Below are 15,703 nucleotides of genomic sequence, written 5' to 3'. Positions count from 1 at the left end.
TAGACAACAGCGAACATCGTTTGATCAAGTATCCGAGTTCGACAGAGGAAGGATAGTGGCTTACCGAGATTGTGGATTATCATACAGAGAAATCGCTAGTCGTGTTGGACGAAACCAAACAACTGTAATGCGGATATGTGACCGTTGGATGCAGGAGGGTACGACGGACCGACGTGGTCGATCGCATTCACCTCGGAGCACCACTGCACGTGCTGATAGGCAAATTGTGCGCATGGCAGTGACGGATCGCTCAGTGACATCCCGAACCATAGCACAGCACATTGCGTCTGTAACGCATCATCCAGTGTCTGCGCGTACCATTCGACGCCGTTTACAGCAGAGTGGTCTGTCCGCAAGACGTCCATTGCTTCGTCTACCATTGACGCAGAACCACAGACGTCTCCGTCGCCAATGGTGTGATGACAGACGGATGTGGACGGCAGAATGGAATGACGTTGTCTTTACTGACGAGGCACGCTTCTGTCTGCAGCACCACGATGGTCCGATTCGAGTGTGGAGACACCGTGGAGAGAGGATGCTGGACAGCTGCATTATGCACCGCCACACTGGTCTTGCACCGGGTATTATGGTATGGGGCGGTATTGGATATTACTCTCGCACGCCTCTAGTACGCATTGCCGGTACTTTATATAGCCGGCGCCACATATCCGAGGTTCTGGAGCCAGTTGTCCTTCCTTACCTTCAGGGCTCGACCACAGCCATATTTCAACAGGATAATGCGCGACCACACGTGGCACGCATTCTCCAAAGGTTCTTCGTCAATAACCAGATTGAATTGCTTCCCTGGCCGGCTCGCTCTCCGGATCTTTCGCCGATAGAAAACATGTGGTCCATGGTTGCTCAACGAGTGACCCAGATTACATCCCCAGCTGCCACACCAGATGATCTTTGGCAACGTGTGGAAGCTGCTTGGGCTGCTGTACCCCAGGAACACATCCAACGTCTCTTTGATTCAATGCCGAGACGTGTGGCAGCGGTGATCTCCAACAATGGCGGCTACTCTGGCTACTGATTCTGACAGGAACCACATGTCACAGACGTCTGTAAACGTAATCATTTGATACTTGGCCAACATGTCATCTACAAAATAAATTTTGTTGTGCTACCTCTTGTCTTTCTTGGTGTTGCATTTACGGTGGCCAGCAGTGTACATCAAACACGAGCCGTTTACCTCCTTCCTGGTGGAATGACTGAAACTGATCGGCTGTCGGACCCCCTCCGTCTAATAGGCGCTGCTCATGCATGGTTGTTTACATCTTTGGGAGGGTTTAGTGACATCTCTGAACAGTCAATGATTCTCTGTCTGTGATACAATATCAACAATCAACATCTATCTTCAGGAGTTTCGGGAACTGGGATGAGGCAAAACCTTTTTTGATGTGTGTATGTTGCTTCCTCCACGTATGTCTCGCGAAAAGACCAAGAAGGTAAAATTAGAGACATTCAAGCTGACACCAAGGGTTATCGGCAGTCGCTCTTCCCACTAACTATTGACGACTGGAACAGGAAAAGTGGGAGTCAGGTGACACGCAAAGTACCCTGCGCCACACACAGCAGTGTGGCTTGTGAAGTATAGGTATAGATGCAGAAACTTTCGAAAGTTGTAACTTTACTAAAGCCAGGAAAGGAAAATGTTGTTTGCACAAAACAATCCACCAATGTCAATTTTGTCTTGGAGAATGCTCAGTGCACTTGTCCTAAAAGACCTGCACCAGTTCCTAAACTCTACGGACTCTTCGACAGAAATTAGGTTTCCGTGAATGGTGCAGCACTATTCATGAGGCCACGAGACAACTGGCCATGCCAGAAATTTAAGCGCAACACTCGAACTATGTTTAATGATATAGAAAAAGCATTCGTTAAACTTTGGCCTCTAGGACTCACCTATAAATTATTTCAACTGAATTAACCACATCGCCTAGTAAAAATCGTTGCATAGTTTTTGAAAAGCAAACAGTTGACTTGAGTTTCTGCGACCGGTGTCAGTCTCATTAAAAAATTTTCTGGGCGCACTGCGGCTTCACATTAGAAAAATAATTAAAATAAACCGATATCTCCGTCGATTTGCAGCGTCCTTCCACAGAACACAGGTTTTGCACTCAGGTAAGCCGCTGAAGCTCTGACGAAACTATTTACTTGATATTTTAGATATTTTACAACACCCAGAAGAAGTTTAATGAAACAATTTCATGCAAGAGGTCAGAAGACCTGTAGCCAACTGAGGCAAACAGTGCCCGGAGTACCTCAACGATCCGTTACGGGCCCAACGATTCATACAAACAACAGGGCGGCAACTCGCGTTGTTTCCCGACTAGATGTAGTTCATAAATTATCACCTGCATATTGCAACAACGTCAAAAAACCCAGAATTGTATTCTCCTTTGGAAAATTACAATAAAGAATAAAAAATTAATAACTCAGAGTGCTGAAACTATTACGAACTTGAACAGTGGAAAATAATACAATACGGAGTGCTGAAACTATTACGAACTTGAACAGTGGAAACATGCCGACTATAAATCAACATTCAAAACATATCCAATCTATCTACAATAAAGGACATCAACTATTATATGAAATGTCTTCGCTGATAAAGGGAAATGCGCTCCAGACAGTCTTAAATTGAAAATCGTAAGTATTTTCATTGTTCCCATGCTCAGTTATGGCTCTGAAATCTACTCATTAGCACCCAGTATCTGTTACGCAACGAAACTTGCGCAGATCTCCAGCTCTCAAAAATTCACGTAACAATGCTGTATTAAGCTCAGCCACTCCACCCAAGAGTAGAATCTTCGCCCCATGAACTTCCTGTAAGATGATTCTTGATCATCAATTCATTTTATAAATTACCAATAATCCTACAGCATCACACAAAAAAATCCTTAATGAATTCAGAAGCCTCATTTTCGAAACCTTAAGTTCTTCTTACAGCGCGTAACCTCTGCCTGTTTGTGATGTGACTCTGTACGATCGTTCTCCGGACGACATCGAGGTTTCGCGACTTTTGAATTTCCAGTATACGTCGGTTTAGTGCACTGTGTAGCTGTAACATAGAAATAATTCCACGAGTATTTCATACGTTTTACTTCTGTGTTTCTAGCTTTCGAATGACAGATTTTTAATATTATAATGGGGGCTCGTGCTAGTTTTCTAAATTTATTCGGAAGTCTTCCTCCACGGCGATGAGTTCTCCTAACAGCCTACTGTCAGTGTCACAAACCCAGAATCGAGTTGCAGTGGTTTCAGGAGCATGGTAGTGATCTCACCTTGATGGCTTGGTCACTAAATTCTCCAGATCTCAACACGATGGAAGACGTGTGGGACGTCATCGGGCCCCAGAAGCGCCTTCGCCAACAACCGCCCCGTATTTTACGGGAATTGAGTGACCCGTGCATAGGCGTCTGATGCCACGTACCTCCCAGAATCTTCGAACCACTTGTCGAATCCATGCCAAGCAGAATCACTGCTGTGCTCAGATCCAGTGGTGCACATTTATTTAGCGTATGGCAAGTACAAATCACGTATGAAAAATCTAAAAGTACATAACACACAAAAGTTACAATATCACAAACAAACATCTAGGTTAGAAATATAATCGATTGCACTGTTAGTCGCATCCATGAAGTCCCTTGTTGGCCCAGGGTAGGCCCTCAGAGGGCATTCTACCACGATATGGTGAATTGTCTGCCTGTCAGCGCCGCAGTCGCACTGTGGTGATGGCACTATGCTCCATTTGTACAAGGAGTCCGCACAACGGCCGTGGCTCGTCCTGATCCTGTTAAGGGTAGACCAGATTTTGCGGGGCAAATCAAAGCCCCGAGGTCTGTTAGATGTTCCCAATAAGGTGTTAACCTGAGGCGGTGTCTTTTCCTCCCATTCATCTCTCCAGCGGTCCTCAAGAATAAAAGCGTTCTTTACCAGATCTTTGGCACTTGCGAGAGGGGGGTGTCTGGATTTCAATCTCTTTTGCTCAATTCCATTACTCAGGGTGTGGATAGGAAGATCTGGGCTATTTTGGATTTTTCGACTCTCCCTGACAAGTGCGTGTTCTCTGCGCAAATGTGGCGGCGGGATATGGCTCAATACAGGCAGCCATTGGACAGGAGTTGACCGTTCCAGAGATAATCCTCATCGTTTGGTTCAAGACTGCATCCACCTTCTTGATGTGAGCACTATTTAACCGTATTGGGGAACAGTACTCTGCTGCAGAATAGACAAGTCCTAGTGCAGAGCTACGCAGAACGGAGGCAGTGGACCCCCAACTAGTGCCACAAAGCTTTTGGACAATGTTGTTTCTAGTTCTGACTTTTTCAGCGGTGTTTACAAGGTGTTGTTTATAGCTCAATGTTCTATCGAGTGTCACGCCCAGATACTTTGGTGTTTTATTATATGGAAGAATGCCGCCAGCAAAGCGGATCTTGAGCTCTTTGTTTGCTAATTTGTTATTCAGGTGGAAACAAGTGGCCTCTGCTTTGGATGGGCTGGGTTGGAGCCTCCACTCACGGAAGTATTTTCCTAGAGTGGTCAAATCGCTGGATAGTGTGATCTCAGTTTCCTCCATCACTCGGTGTTGTGTGGCCAAGGCCCAGTCGTCCGCATATCCGAACATTTTGGATCTCGTCCTAGGCATATCGGCTATATACATGCTGAAAAGCAGTGGAGCCAGTACTGAACCTTGGGGCACGCCATTATTAAGTTTCATGAATTTACTTCTGTTGTTACCGATGACAACCTGGAATGGTCTATTGCAGAGCATTTCGTTGATAAGGTTAGCCGTTTTTAGACATGGTGCACAAACACACTGTTAAGCACCTTATGATGATGTTTTGTAAAATATTTCCATATGTACAACAATCGCTCCTTTGCGACGTTAATCTGTGAGGTACTTTTACTCATCCGTGAAGGAGGATATCGTTTCACCGTCGCTGTAGATAATTTTAGTCTTTGCTTACAGTTTTACGTTACTCGCAGATTTCGGCGTATATTTGCCATCCGTCTGAAAAAGTGGCAGCTGCCACTGTGCTGACGTCAGATACTGCAGTGTTCCGTTTTCTTACCCGTCCCCAAAAGAAACACAACCACACATAGGGAAGGAAATATACTGCTCCCTCCTGAGCGATCAGGAGCGTCGTATCATAATAAGCACACATTTACAATAGTACGCTCATGAATAGTTTACTCTTGATCCTTTTCACGGTTTCTTTGCTTCATCGACTGCACGTTGCTGTTTTCCAATTTTGCGACAGATGTTAAACCGTGGCGTGGATATGAGTTTGCGCAAAGTCTGTCACCGATCAGCATCTTTCTTTCCTTCAAATTCACTATCCAGGTGTTTGGCTTGTTTGGCTTCTACTAAAAGTTCGTATCAGATCAGTCATTTAACCGTCCTTGCCTTGGTAATTGTTGTAAAAGAATGTAGTGTTTAATTAGACAGAACAGTGTGAAGAGGCAGTTCAGAGTTTGAAAAAAGAATCAGTAAATAGTAAGATGTTAGGACATCCAAATTTTTCACTGCCTTTTTGTATGAGTACTGATCCAAGTTTTCGTGGTTTGGGGATAGAAATTTTCCTATTAGTCCCTAATGAGATGGGGGTTGAACACAAAATCATTGCTTTTGCTATTAGTACATTACAGCCACATGAGAAGAACTATTACATTTCAGAATTAGAGGCTTTGACAATTATTTTTGGATTTCAGAAGTTTGAGTACTATAACTAGGTTGGCTTTGTATTTGCACCAATTTGATTTGGAGGTAAGGTATGTAAAAGGAAAAAACAATAATGTGACTGATGCATTATCTAGGACGCAAGCAGGGAAGAAAACCGTGAAGAACAATTGTTGTTTTATTTTCAGGGAGTGAAGGATGAGTAGCGTATTAGGAGGACTTACAAGCAAATGAGAAGGGAGCAGAATGAGGAATCAAATTTAAGGTTGGTTAAGCAGTATTAAAATTCAGATAACATGCCAAAGGTGAAACAGTACTATACTATACATAAAGGTTTGTTGTTTAGGAGGAAAACTTTGAATGATAACGACTGGAAGTTATGCTTTCCTGACCAACATGATGATAAATTTACTGACTGCTTGCATGAAAATTACGGACACTATGGGACCAGGAAAATAGTAGGTAAGATACAGAAAACAGTAATACGAAACTACTTATGGAGAGGTGTTAATCAGTGACTAGAAAGGTGTGATAAATGTCAGAGAGTAAAGACAACTGGTGAGCCATCAAAAGGCTTAATGCATTCTGTCCTTCCTAACGAACCTAAAGAGCTTATGGCAGTGGCCTTCTTGGAGCGTTGTCTGCCTCTACAGTAGGGAGCACAAGATATTTTAGAATAGAATTCAGCCGTTTATGAGCCGACGTACCTTTCAACCAACTCCAAGAGCGCAGGGAGTTGGGCAATTTGGCTTCCAGATGGGAATAGTAGAGAGAAGATTTTTGGTAAGTGCATTTTCGTAAAAATGCTGATTGGAACTGGAAGAAAGGAATTACTTTTAGTTTATAACTGCGACACCTGCAATAAGAACATGTAAATCAAGTGTTAGCGTGTGTGTTTCAAATGGTTGGTTCAAATGGCTCTGAGTACTATGGGATAACATCTATGGTCATCAGTCCCCTAGAACTTAGAACTACTTAAACCTAACTAACCTAAGGACATCACACAACACCCAGCCATCACGAGGCAGAGAAAATCCCTGACCCCGCCGGGAATCGAACCCGGGAACCCGGGCGTGGGAAGCGAGAACGCTACCGCACGACCACGAGATGCGGGCTGTGTGTTTCATGGAGATGAGTGAATAACGTTCTCATAACAGGAATGTACCAGTGCCAAGTGTGAAGAGTAGCTATCTGGTTCACTCCCTAGTACAGTGTGTGAACGCGCCGCCGTCAGAGACTTGACTGCACTCATGAGTGTAGAGCAACAGCACTAGTACGGAGAGAAAATTCCCACGCGCCGGGTGTTTTCTCATGTGTGTCTTCAACCACCGAAATCTATATCGTGAAAGATCTTTTATCTGCGCCCTGACGTTGGTATACCTCCCTGGAACACATTTTCGGGTGTTTTTCCTCGCAGCCATAGTTTCCTGCTGTTTTCTCCACTTAGCAAAATCATTATTATTTGCGTATGGACCCTGTCGGATGACGCATTACATTTATGATTCGCCTTTCTAATAGCCCATATATCTTTCATTTTTTTTTGCTATGTGCTTTCTTCCTTTCTTCTGACCACTTGGTCCCTGATCTTTTAGGGACTTCATTCTCTGGATTTACTACCAATCTATTTATCTTCTGACGGTAAAGATTCCTTTCTAGTATGTCCGATGTTCCTAGCTGTGACTTTTCCTAATCATATTTGACTACTTCCACCCATGGAATGTTCTTCAGTTTTGCAATGTATGCCAAAATCTTGTGAGTTGGCCTTGAAGATGGGAGTCTATGAATGTGTGCATAGAATTTCAGCCTTCATTTCCTGATATCTGTGGCGGGGTTGGACAGTTCTTCTGTTGCTTTGCGCGATTTGAGTCTATACCCCTCTTCTGTTCTATTTGGTCCCACCATTTTCCTAACGCTCTTTCTTTCTTCCTTCAAGATGTTCTCCAGATCGCCTTTTCTATTAAGTACCAATGTTTTGCCAGCGTACAGAACTTCAGGTTTCATCACTGTATTATAGTGTTTGATCTTTGTATGAATGGACATACATTTGTTGTTGTAGATTTCACGCGTTCTCCAATATGCTCGTTTGAGCTATTGTAGCAGAAATTTCCGTGCTTCATTTTCCAACACTGTTGGTTCTATGACCTCACCGACATGTTTGAAGCTCGGAAATCGTTTGATCTGCCCGTATCTTGTGTTTCTGATTGTCGAATTTAATGCAAATGAACTTGGTCTTCCCGAATGAAATTTGTAGTCCAGTTTTGAGGACTTCAATCTGTTTGATTTCTGTATTTTCGAAGGCCGCTAGTATCGCTAGGTCGTCTTCGAATGCTAAGCAACTGACCTTGATGTCATCATTTTTTCGTCCGAGTCGAATGGGTTTCTAGTGGTCCTGGGTTTTCAGTTCTTTCCCCCATTCTGGGATGACTTTATCCAGAACATGGTTAAAGGTTCAAATGGTTCAAATGGCTCTGAGCACTATGGGACTCAACTACTGAGGTCATTAGTCCCCTAGAACTTAGAACTAGTTAAACCGAACTAACTTAAGGACATCACAAACATCCATGCCCGAGGCAGGATTCGAACCTGCGACCGTAGCGGTCTTGCGGTTCCAGACTGCAGCGCCTTTAACCGAACGGCCACTTCGGCCGGCCATGGTTAAAGAACAGTGGTGACAATCCATCACCTTGTCGCACACCGTCTTTATCTCAAAGGGCTCTGACATTTCGCCTATGAATTTCACTTTTGACTTCGTGTTCGTGAGTGTTTCCTTGATGAGTCTTAATGTCTTTCGATCAAATCCTTGTTCTTCTAAGATGTTAAAGAGGGACTGTTATCGACCGAATCATATGCCTTCTTCAAGTCGAAGAATACACAGATGATCGGAGAGCTTTGGGTTGCTCTGTATTTCGATAGCATCTTCAAACTGAAAATTTGTTCAACACAAGAACGCCCCGGTCGGAAACCGGCTCGTTAGTCACTAATTTTGTTTTCAAGCTGTTCTTGTGTTCTCTGGAGAAGGCATGCTGATAGAATTTTGTAAGTGAGTTCAAGGAGAGAAATCCCTCTGTAGTTATTGACAACTGTTCTGTCACCTTTCCTGGATGGATGAGTGCACATTTCCATTCTTCATGTACGTTTTCCGTTTTCCGTATGTCTGTGATGATTTGTGTGAGCTCTTCAAGTGCATTTGGGCACATGTTCTTCAATAGTTCTGCAACTATACCATCTTCTCCAGATGCCCTGTTATTCTTGCGTCTGAAGATGTGTCTTTGGATTTTTTCTTTGATAGGTGGTGGAGATTCTGGGTTTACTTGTGCGGGAGTCTCTTTGGGCCATCTTGATCTGGGCTCTTGGCAACTGAGTAGCTCTGAGAAGTATCTCGGTTGGTCAGCACGAGTTTGCCGTCTGCTTTTCGGAAACATACGTTCTGAGGGGCGTATCCTCGAATCCTCCCTGCGAACGACCTGTAAAAGTCTCGAATATTGTGATCTCGGAAGTCTTTTCTATCGAGTCCAACTGTTCCTTCACGTGCCTCCTCTTTGTTTGCCTGATAACTTCTGAGGCTTCCTTTTTTAGCTGAAGATATTGTTGTTGAGTCTCCAGTGACTTCTTAGAGTTATATTTCTGGAAAGCGCTCTGGAGAAGATGATACAGTTGCAGAAATATTAAAGAACATGGGCCCAAATACACTTGAGGAGCTCACACAAATCATCATAGATATCTGAAAAACGGAAAAGGTACCTGAAGAATGGAAATGGGCACTCATACCTCCGTTACACAAGAAAGGCGACAGAACACATGCCAATAACTAGAGAGGGATTTCTGTCCTTGAAGTCACCTAAAAAATTCTATCTGCGTACCTTCTTCAAAGAACACAAGAAAGCTTGAAAACTATATATATATAGTCACAACTATTTGTTCCCATTCACGCAAGTTCCTTAAGAACTTTTTATTCTGGTATACGTATATCGAGCAGCAAAAGAATTTAATAAAAACAGACCTTCTGATCCAGATAACATACCAAAAAGATTCTCTTCAGAGTAGCTGTTACAATTCCTTTAGTTGTATTTTTCATAATCCATTTCTCTTTCATTTTTTCTCTGCTCCATACGGACAACAGAAATAAATTTAGAACGACTTTTTGAAATAGTTTTTTGCTATATCTACCTTAGCTCACTCTTCCCATCCATTCATTGTTTCCTCCTCCGTCTTGCGAGAACTATAAACTATTTCTTTCAGTATTTTTCCATTTCAGTTTCCCCTCATGCTTCTTTCCTCTCTCTCGCTCTCTCATTCCCTGCCTTCACCTCCCGACATTAATTGAAAAGTCAGGCAGTTTTAGTTTCAATTATACTCCCTCTCTTCTCTCTCTCTCTAGCCCATCTTTCGCTTTTCTCTTGTCATGCCTCACAGAACCTATGAAAAAATGCTCTTTTCAATCCTCTATTTCGCCGGCCGGAATGGCCGAGCGGTTCTAGGCGCTTCGGTCTGGAACCGAGCAACCGCTACGGTCGCAGGTTCGAATCCTGACTCGGGCATGGATGTGTATGGTGTCCTTAGGTTAGTTAGGTTAAGTAGTTCTAAGTTATAGGGGACTGATGACCTGAAATGTTAAGTTCCATAGCACTCAGAGCCATTTGAACCATTTGAAACCCCTATTTCAATGTGCATTCTTCGTTCTCAAAACGATATTGCAGTGTATCATTTTTTGCCCTCTCCTCCTAATGTGCCATTAACTATGACACACTTGTGTTTTCAGTGTTTTGTTTAGCACTTTCATCCTTCACCCTATTCCTTATTCACTCCCTCCCTTTCTACTTTTCTCCTCTCTCTCTCGTACACACACAGACACGAACACACACCCATCTCATTTAATAACTCATACACGGAGTCGAGAGTAGAGGAGAGATCATAGGGTTCAGAGAGATGAAGGACACAGTGGTTAATTTTGGTATCGTAACGGTTTCTCAAGACAGACATTTGCGATCCATGGGGGCTGGACAAGCTACGTTTCGAGTATGGGCATACTGGACGACATCTACGTTCCTGTTCTCGGACTTGGAGGTTCTTCAACAGTTTACCATTACTGTAGGCGAGCGTTGTCATTTACTCTAAAAGCGCGAAACTCTACTGCGGAGTCTACCGATTTTAATGACTGATCAGCAATTTTATAGTTCAAAATAATGTGTGTGACGACTTAGCAGAGGCTGGTGTTAGTAACTGAAGGCAGCCTTATCGTGTAAGTAACTAGCGGTTGAAGGCAGCGAGTTTCAATATTGGTTTGTATACTGTCAATGGATTCTAGAGTTAGGCAACAATTTCTTGAAAAGAATATTGTTTACTAATGAGGCTACGTTCGTATATTACGGGAAAGTAAATTTAAGAGACACACACTACTGGAGCAGAAGGAGGAGGAGGGACCGGAGATTAGTGTTTAATGTCCCGTCGACAACGAGGTCATTAGAGACGGAGCACAGGTTTGTGTTAGGGAAGGATGGAAAAGAAGGAGAAGGAAAGGGGCCGTGCCCTATCGAAGGTATTATACCAGCATTTGTCTTAGGCGATTTAGGTAAATCACTGAAAACCTAAATGAGGATGGCTGGACTCAGGTCTGGACAGTCTTCCTCTCGAATGCGAGTCCAGTGTGCTAATCACTGCGTTATCCGACTCGATAACAACAATAGTGACCTCTGAATGTGTGATGCGCCATAATAGGACAGCAAGACATCTGCAGTTATTTCGTTGATGGAATGATGAACGGCGAAAAGTACGCACAAGAAAATGGTTCAAATGGCTCTAAGTACTATGGAACTTAACATCTGAGGTCATCAGCCCCCTAGACTCAAAACTACTTAAATCTAACTAACCTAAGGACATTACACACATCCATGCCCGAGGCAGGATTCGAACCTGTGACCATAGCCGCCGCGTGTTTCCGGACTGAAGCGCCTAGAACCGCTCGAGACAGCAGCCGGCAAAGTACACAAATTTTAATAAGTAATTAACCACTGTTATTAGAAGATGAGCCCTTGACAACTCGTCAGATAATGCTGTTCCGCCATGATGGATGTTCTCACTATAATCTTTCAGTTTCTTTCCAAATCGGTCGCGACAGGAGGCAGTCCTATTGAGAGGTAACCAACACATTCACCACACCGCACGCCGTTAGAGTTTTCTCGCTGCGGTTATGGTCTACAAGGGTGTTGCAACAACCGTGGAGGACACGAGGGAGCGAGTTACTGCTACGTCTAAAGTGATATGTCGTCAGCCGTAACTTGATGAGCTACGCAGTGTGTACGAATGTGTTGTGACATTATGGTTCTCACTTTGAACATACTCATTAAAACTTTACCAATAGACATGTGACGGTATAAATAATGTCTTCATCGTTTTTTGCTCACAATCTTTGGTTTTATTTATTTCACATACAATTTTAATGTCTGTTTCTTTTTTTTTTACGAGTGAGCAAATGATACATTATGTGTAAGAGAACCGGAAGAAATAACCGATTTTCATTTCAAATACAAAAAGCCACAATTTTGTCACTAAAAATATTCCTTTGTAAATGTCCGTTTGTTGAATACCGTAGGAGGTCTCATCGTAATGCCAGACGAATGACTCTTCCGCGGTATAGCATATTCTGTGTTACGAAACTGTTTTAATCCTTTGTAGAGTCTAAAACACAACCATGACATTGCGTCCTAGCAAAGTAACGTAAGGTTCCTTAGAGAGGATCGTAATCTTCTGGTTAGCGGACCGTTGAATGGCCGCAACGACAACACAAAAATTCCTGTATTCGATAGTGGCCACGAGGTTGTTCAGGAGTTCGTGTGGTAGACGTTTCCATTCATCCAGCAGAGCGGTTGGTGGATATAGGCGTAGCGAAATACTTCTCCTCACAGCACACCACACGTGTTCGTTGGGTTTTAAGTCGCGGAGACGGGCAAGATAGTCCATTCGCAGAACATCATGTCGTACCAAGAGCTTCTCCGCCTGTGCTGTCCGATATCGTGGCGCACTGCCATACCCACAATTGAAGTCAAGACCATATGCACCGCTGAAAAGACGCACGTGGAGAAGGAGTACACAGGCACAACAACTTTTGACCGGTGAGTGTACCGCTTTCAAAGATCTGTAGCTCAGTCCGCCCACGCAACATTATGACTTCCCACACCATAACACTTGAACCCTCTGTAAGTAGGCTGTTTAGGTTCTTATATTGATAACGCCACCGCCACGTAGCGCTCTATATGAAAATCACTGACTGTGCTGTGTGCAGTCTGAGGCTGGTCGGCATTGTTGGAATTTGCTATTGTAGTGTTGGGCAGTTGGCTGTTAACAGCGCGTAGCGTTGCGCAGTTGGAGGTCAGCCGCCAGCAGTGGTGGATGTGGGGAGAGAGATGGCGGAATTTTGAGAGCGGATGATCTGGACAGAGACAGTAAATTTGTAAGACTGGATGTCATGAACTGATATATATAATATGACTTTTGAACAATATGAAGGTAAATACATTGTTTTTTCTCTATCATAATCTTTAATTTGCTAACTATGCCTATCAGTAGTTAGTGCCTTCAGTAGTTTGAATCTTTTATTTAGCTGGCAGTAGTGGCGCTCGCTATATTGCAGTAGCTTGAGTAACGAAGATTTTTGTGAGGTAAGTGATTTGTGAAAGGTATAGGTTATTGTTAGTCAGGGCCATTCTTTTGTACGGATTTTTGAAAGTCAGATTGCGTTGCGCTAAAAATATTGTGTGTCAGTATACTGTTGATCAGAATAGGTAAAGAGCGAAATGTATGAGTACGTTCAGTTCTGCTCATCTGTTTGAAAATCAAATAATGTAAGAGATTTATCAGCACAGTAATTCAATAATTTTTCTAAGGGGACGTTTCACCTCATATGGCGAGATGTATAAACACTTAATGCACCCAGGAACATTATCGAACATGGACTCACGCGTTGCAGAGCATACATTGCCGTCCGTGGAGATAATACACCCTTTTAAGAATCGTGTCCCACCTTTTGTAATGTCCAGAGGACTATCGCGAATCGCGGTTGACTTCAGTGCAATTATTGTCTTTGAATAACGGTGACGTTTCTGTTCCTCTTATTGCAATTTTCTCTCAATTACCATATGTACTATACTGAAGCAGGTTTTCCCATTTGTCATCAAAGTTTTATCGAGCTATGTTACTTGCAGTCACACATTATGCTAAAGTTACTTGTGTCCCTTAGATGATTTCTGGCGTGACCCGTTTTCAAGTGCATCTATAACAGACGTGGGTACATACAGAGGTACTTGAAAACAGGCAATGCCAGAAGCTATTTGTGGTGTATTGTAGAAATTCAGAAGGAGGTCTAGCAGATACTACAACATACACACAAAATTGCTAGTAATGCACTCGAACTTGAATATAGTAAAAAATATGGTGGAAAGCTTTGCAAATAATTAATATCCACTCAGATCACATGTATTTGATACTGTCGTTGACACTTATAGTATCTATCACTTCGTTAATTGCAGAATGATAGTTTCACATCAGAGTACAGTAGTCTTTAACTGATATGAAGTTCAGAATAACTGTTCTATTCGCATGCAGTCGAATCTGTGCTACGACGATAGACTGGGGGACAGCAACACTACGCTCGAACAAAAATAGCTTTCCGGCTCCGGCGTCGTGAGGAAACATGCCGGGGTGTTCCTATACCGACGTCTGCGATTGGGTGCTGCGTTTGGCAGCGAATATCTTCACTTGTGGCACCGTCATGAGGCAAAAACTTTTGCATGATACCTCATTCTGAAGAGGACAGCACACTGTTAGTGCTGAATAAAGCATAGTTTTAGAAATTCAGCCCAGTGCAAAGATGTGTTTCCTCGAATTTATCGAGGCTGTGATGCCCACCAGGAAAAGTGTGTTGGAAACGGAGTTCAAACTGCTGTCTCATGAAAGTTGTTTTAGAGGGGCTGCTCAATATGTCGTATGTTTTCATTAATGCTCAAATGGCACCTTCGTGTTGTAGATTGTCTAATACTCTCAACACAAACAGGTGTTTCACGAAAAGTGGCTGCAGCATCAGCCAAACGGCTGTGGAGTGCCTGCCGGTGTCTCCTACACTAAGCACTTCATCTCTCCACATCAAAGAAATCAGTAGGAATGGGACAATATGTCTAGAGCAATATTCATCAGATGGCAGTTTACACAAGTCTCTGAACAGTATTAGCATCGTACATACATACATACATACTTCTTCCATAGATCATGAATACGACATTTCCTAATGATGTGGAACGTGTCTCTTTAATGTAAGTTTTCTTTACACAAAGTAATTAATTAATATTTTGTTTACAGTTAGTACTTCATATCTAAAAAATTTATCTATTGAGTAGAATGAGTTGTCGCTCAGAAATTCTTTTAATTTTCTTTTAAATGTAGGTTGGTTATCTGTCAGACTTTTAATGCTCTTTGGAAAATGACCAAAGATTTTTGTGGCAGCGTAATTCACCCCTTTCGGTGCGAAAGTGAGATTTAATCCAGAATAGTGAAGAATATCCTTTCTTCTAGTGATGTAGCTATGCACTTCGCTGTTATTTTTGGATTGGGTTGGGTTATTAATAACAAATTTCATAAGTGAAGATATGTATTGCGAAGGAACTGTGAATATCCCGCGTTTCTTAAATAAATGTTTGGAAGTGATCTTGGGTGGGCTCCAGATATTTTTCTAATTACACGCTTCTGTGCAATGAATACTTTCTCTCTTAATGACGAATTGCCCCAAAACATGATGCCAGATGAAATCAGTGAATGAAAATAGGCTAGTTGGCTAATTTACTGATATGTTTATCACGAAAATTTGCAATTCTCCTCATAGCATAAGAAGCTGAGGTTAACCGTTTCAGCAAATCATCAATTTGTCATTAAGGCACACATCTAGAAATTTTTAATATTCTACCTAAGAAACAGACTTTTGTTCGCAGTCTATGTTTATCAATGTTGTTATGCCATTTACTGAACACAAAT

The sequence above is a fragment of the Schistocerca nitens genome, chromosome 9, assembly GCF_023898315.1.
Source record: "Schistocerca nitens isolate TAMUIC-IGC-003100 chromosome 9, iqSchNite1.1, whole genome shotgun sequence".
Taxonomy (NCBI): domain Eukaryota; kingdom Metazoa; phylum Arthropoda; class Insecta; order Orthoptera; family Acrididae; genus Schistocerca; species Schistocerca nitens.
Note: the sequence above shows the minus strand (reverse complement) of the source record.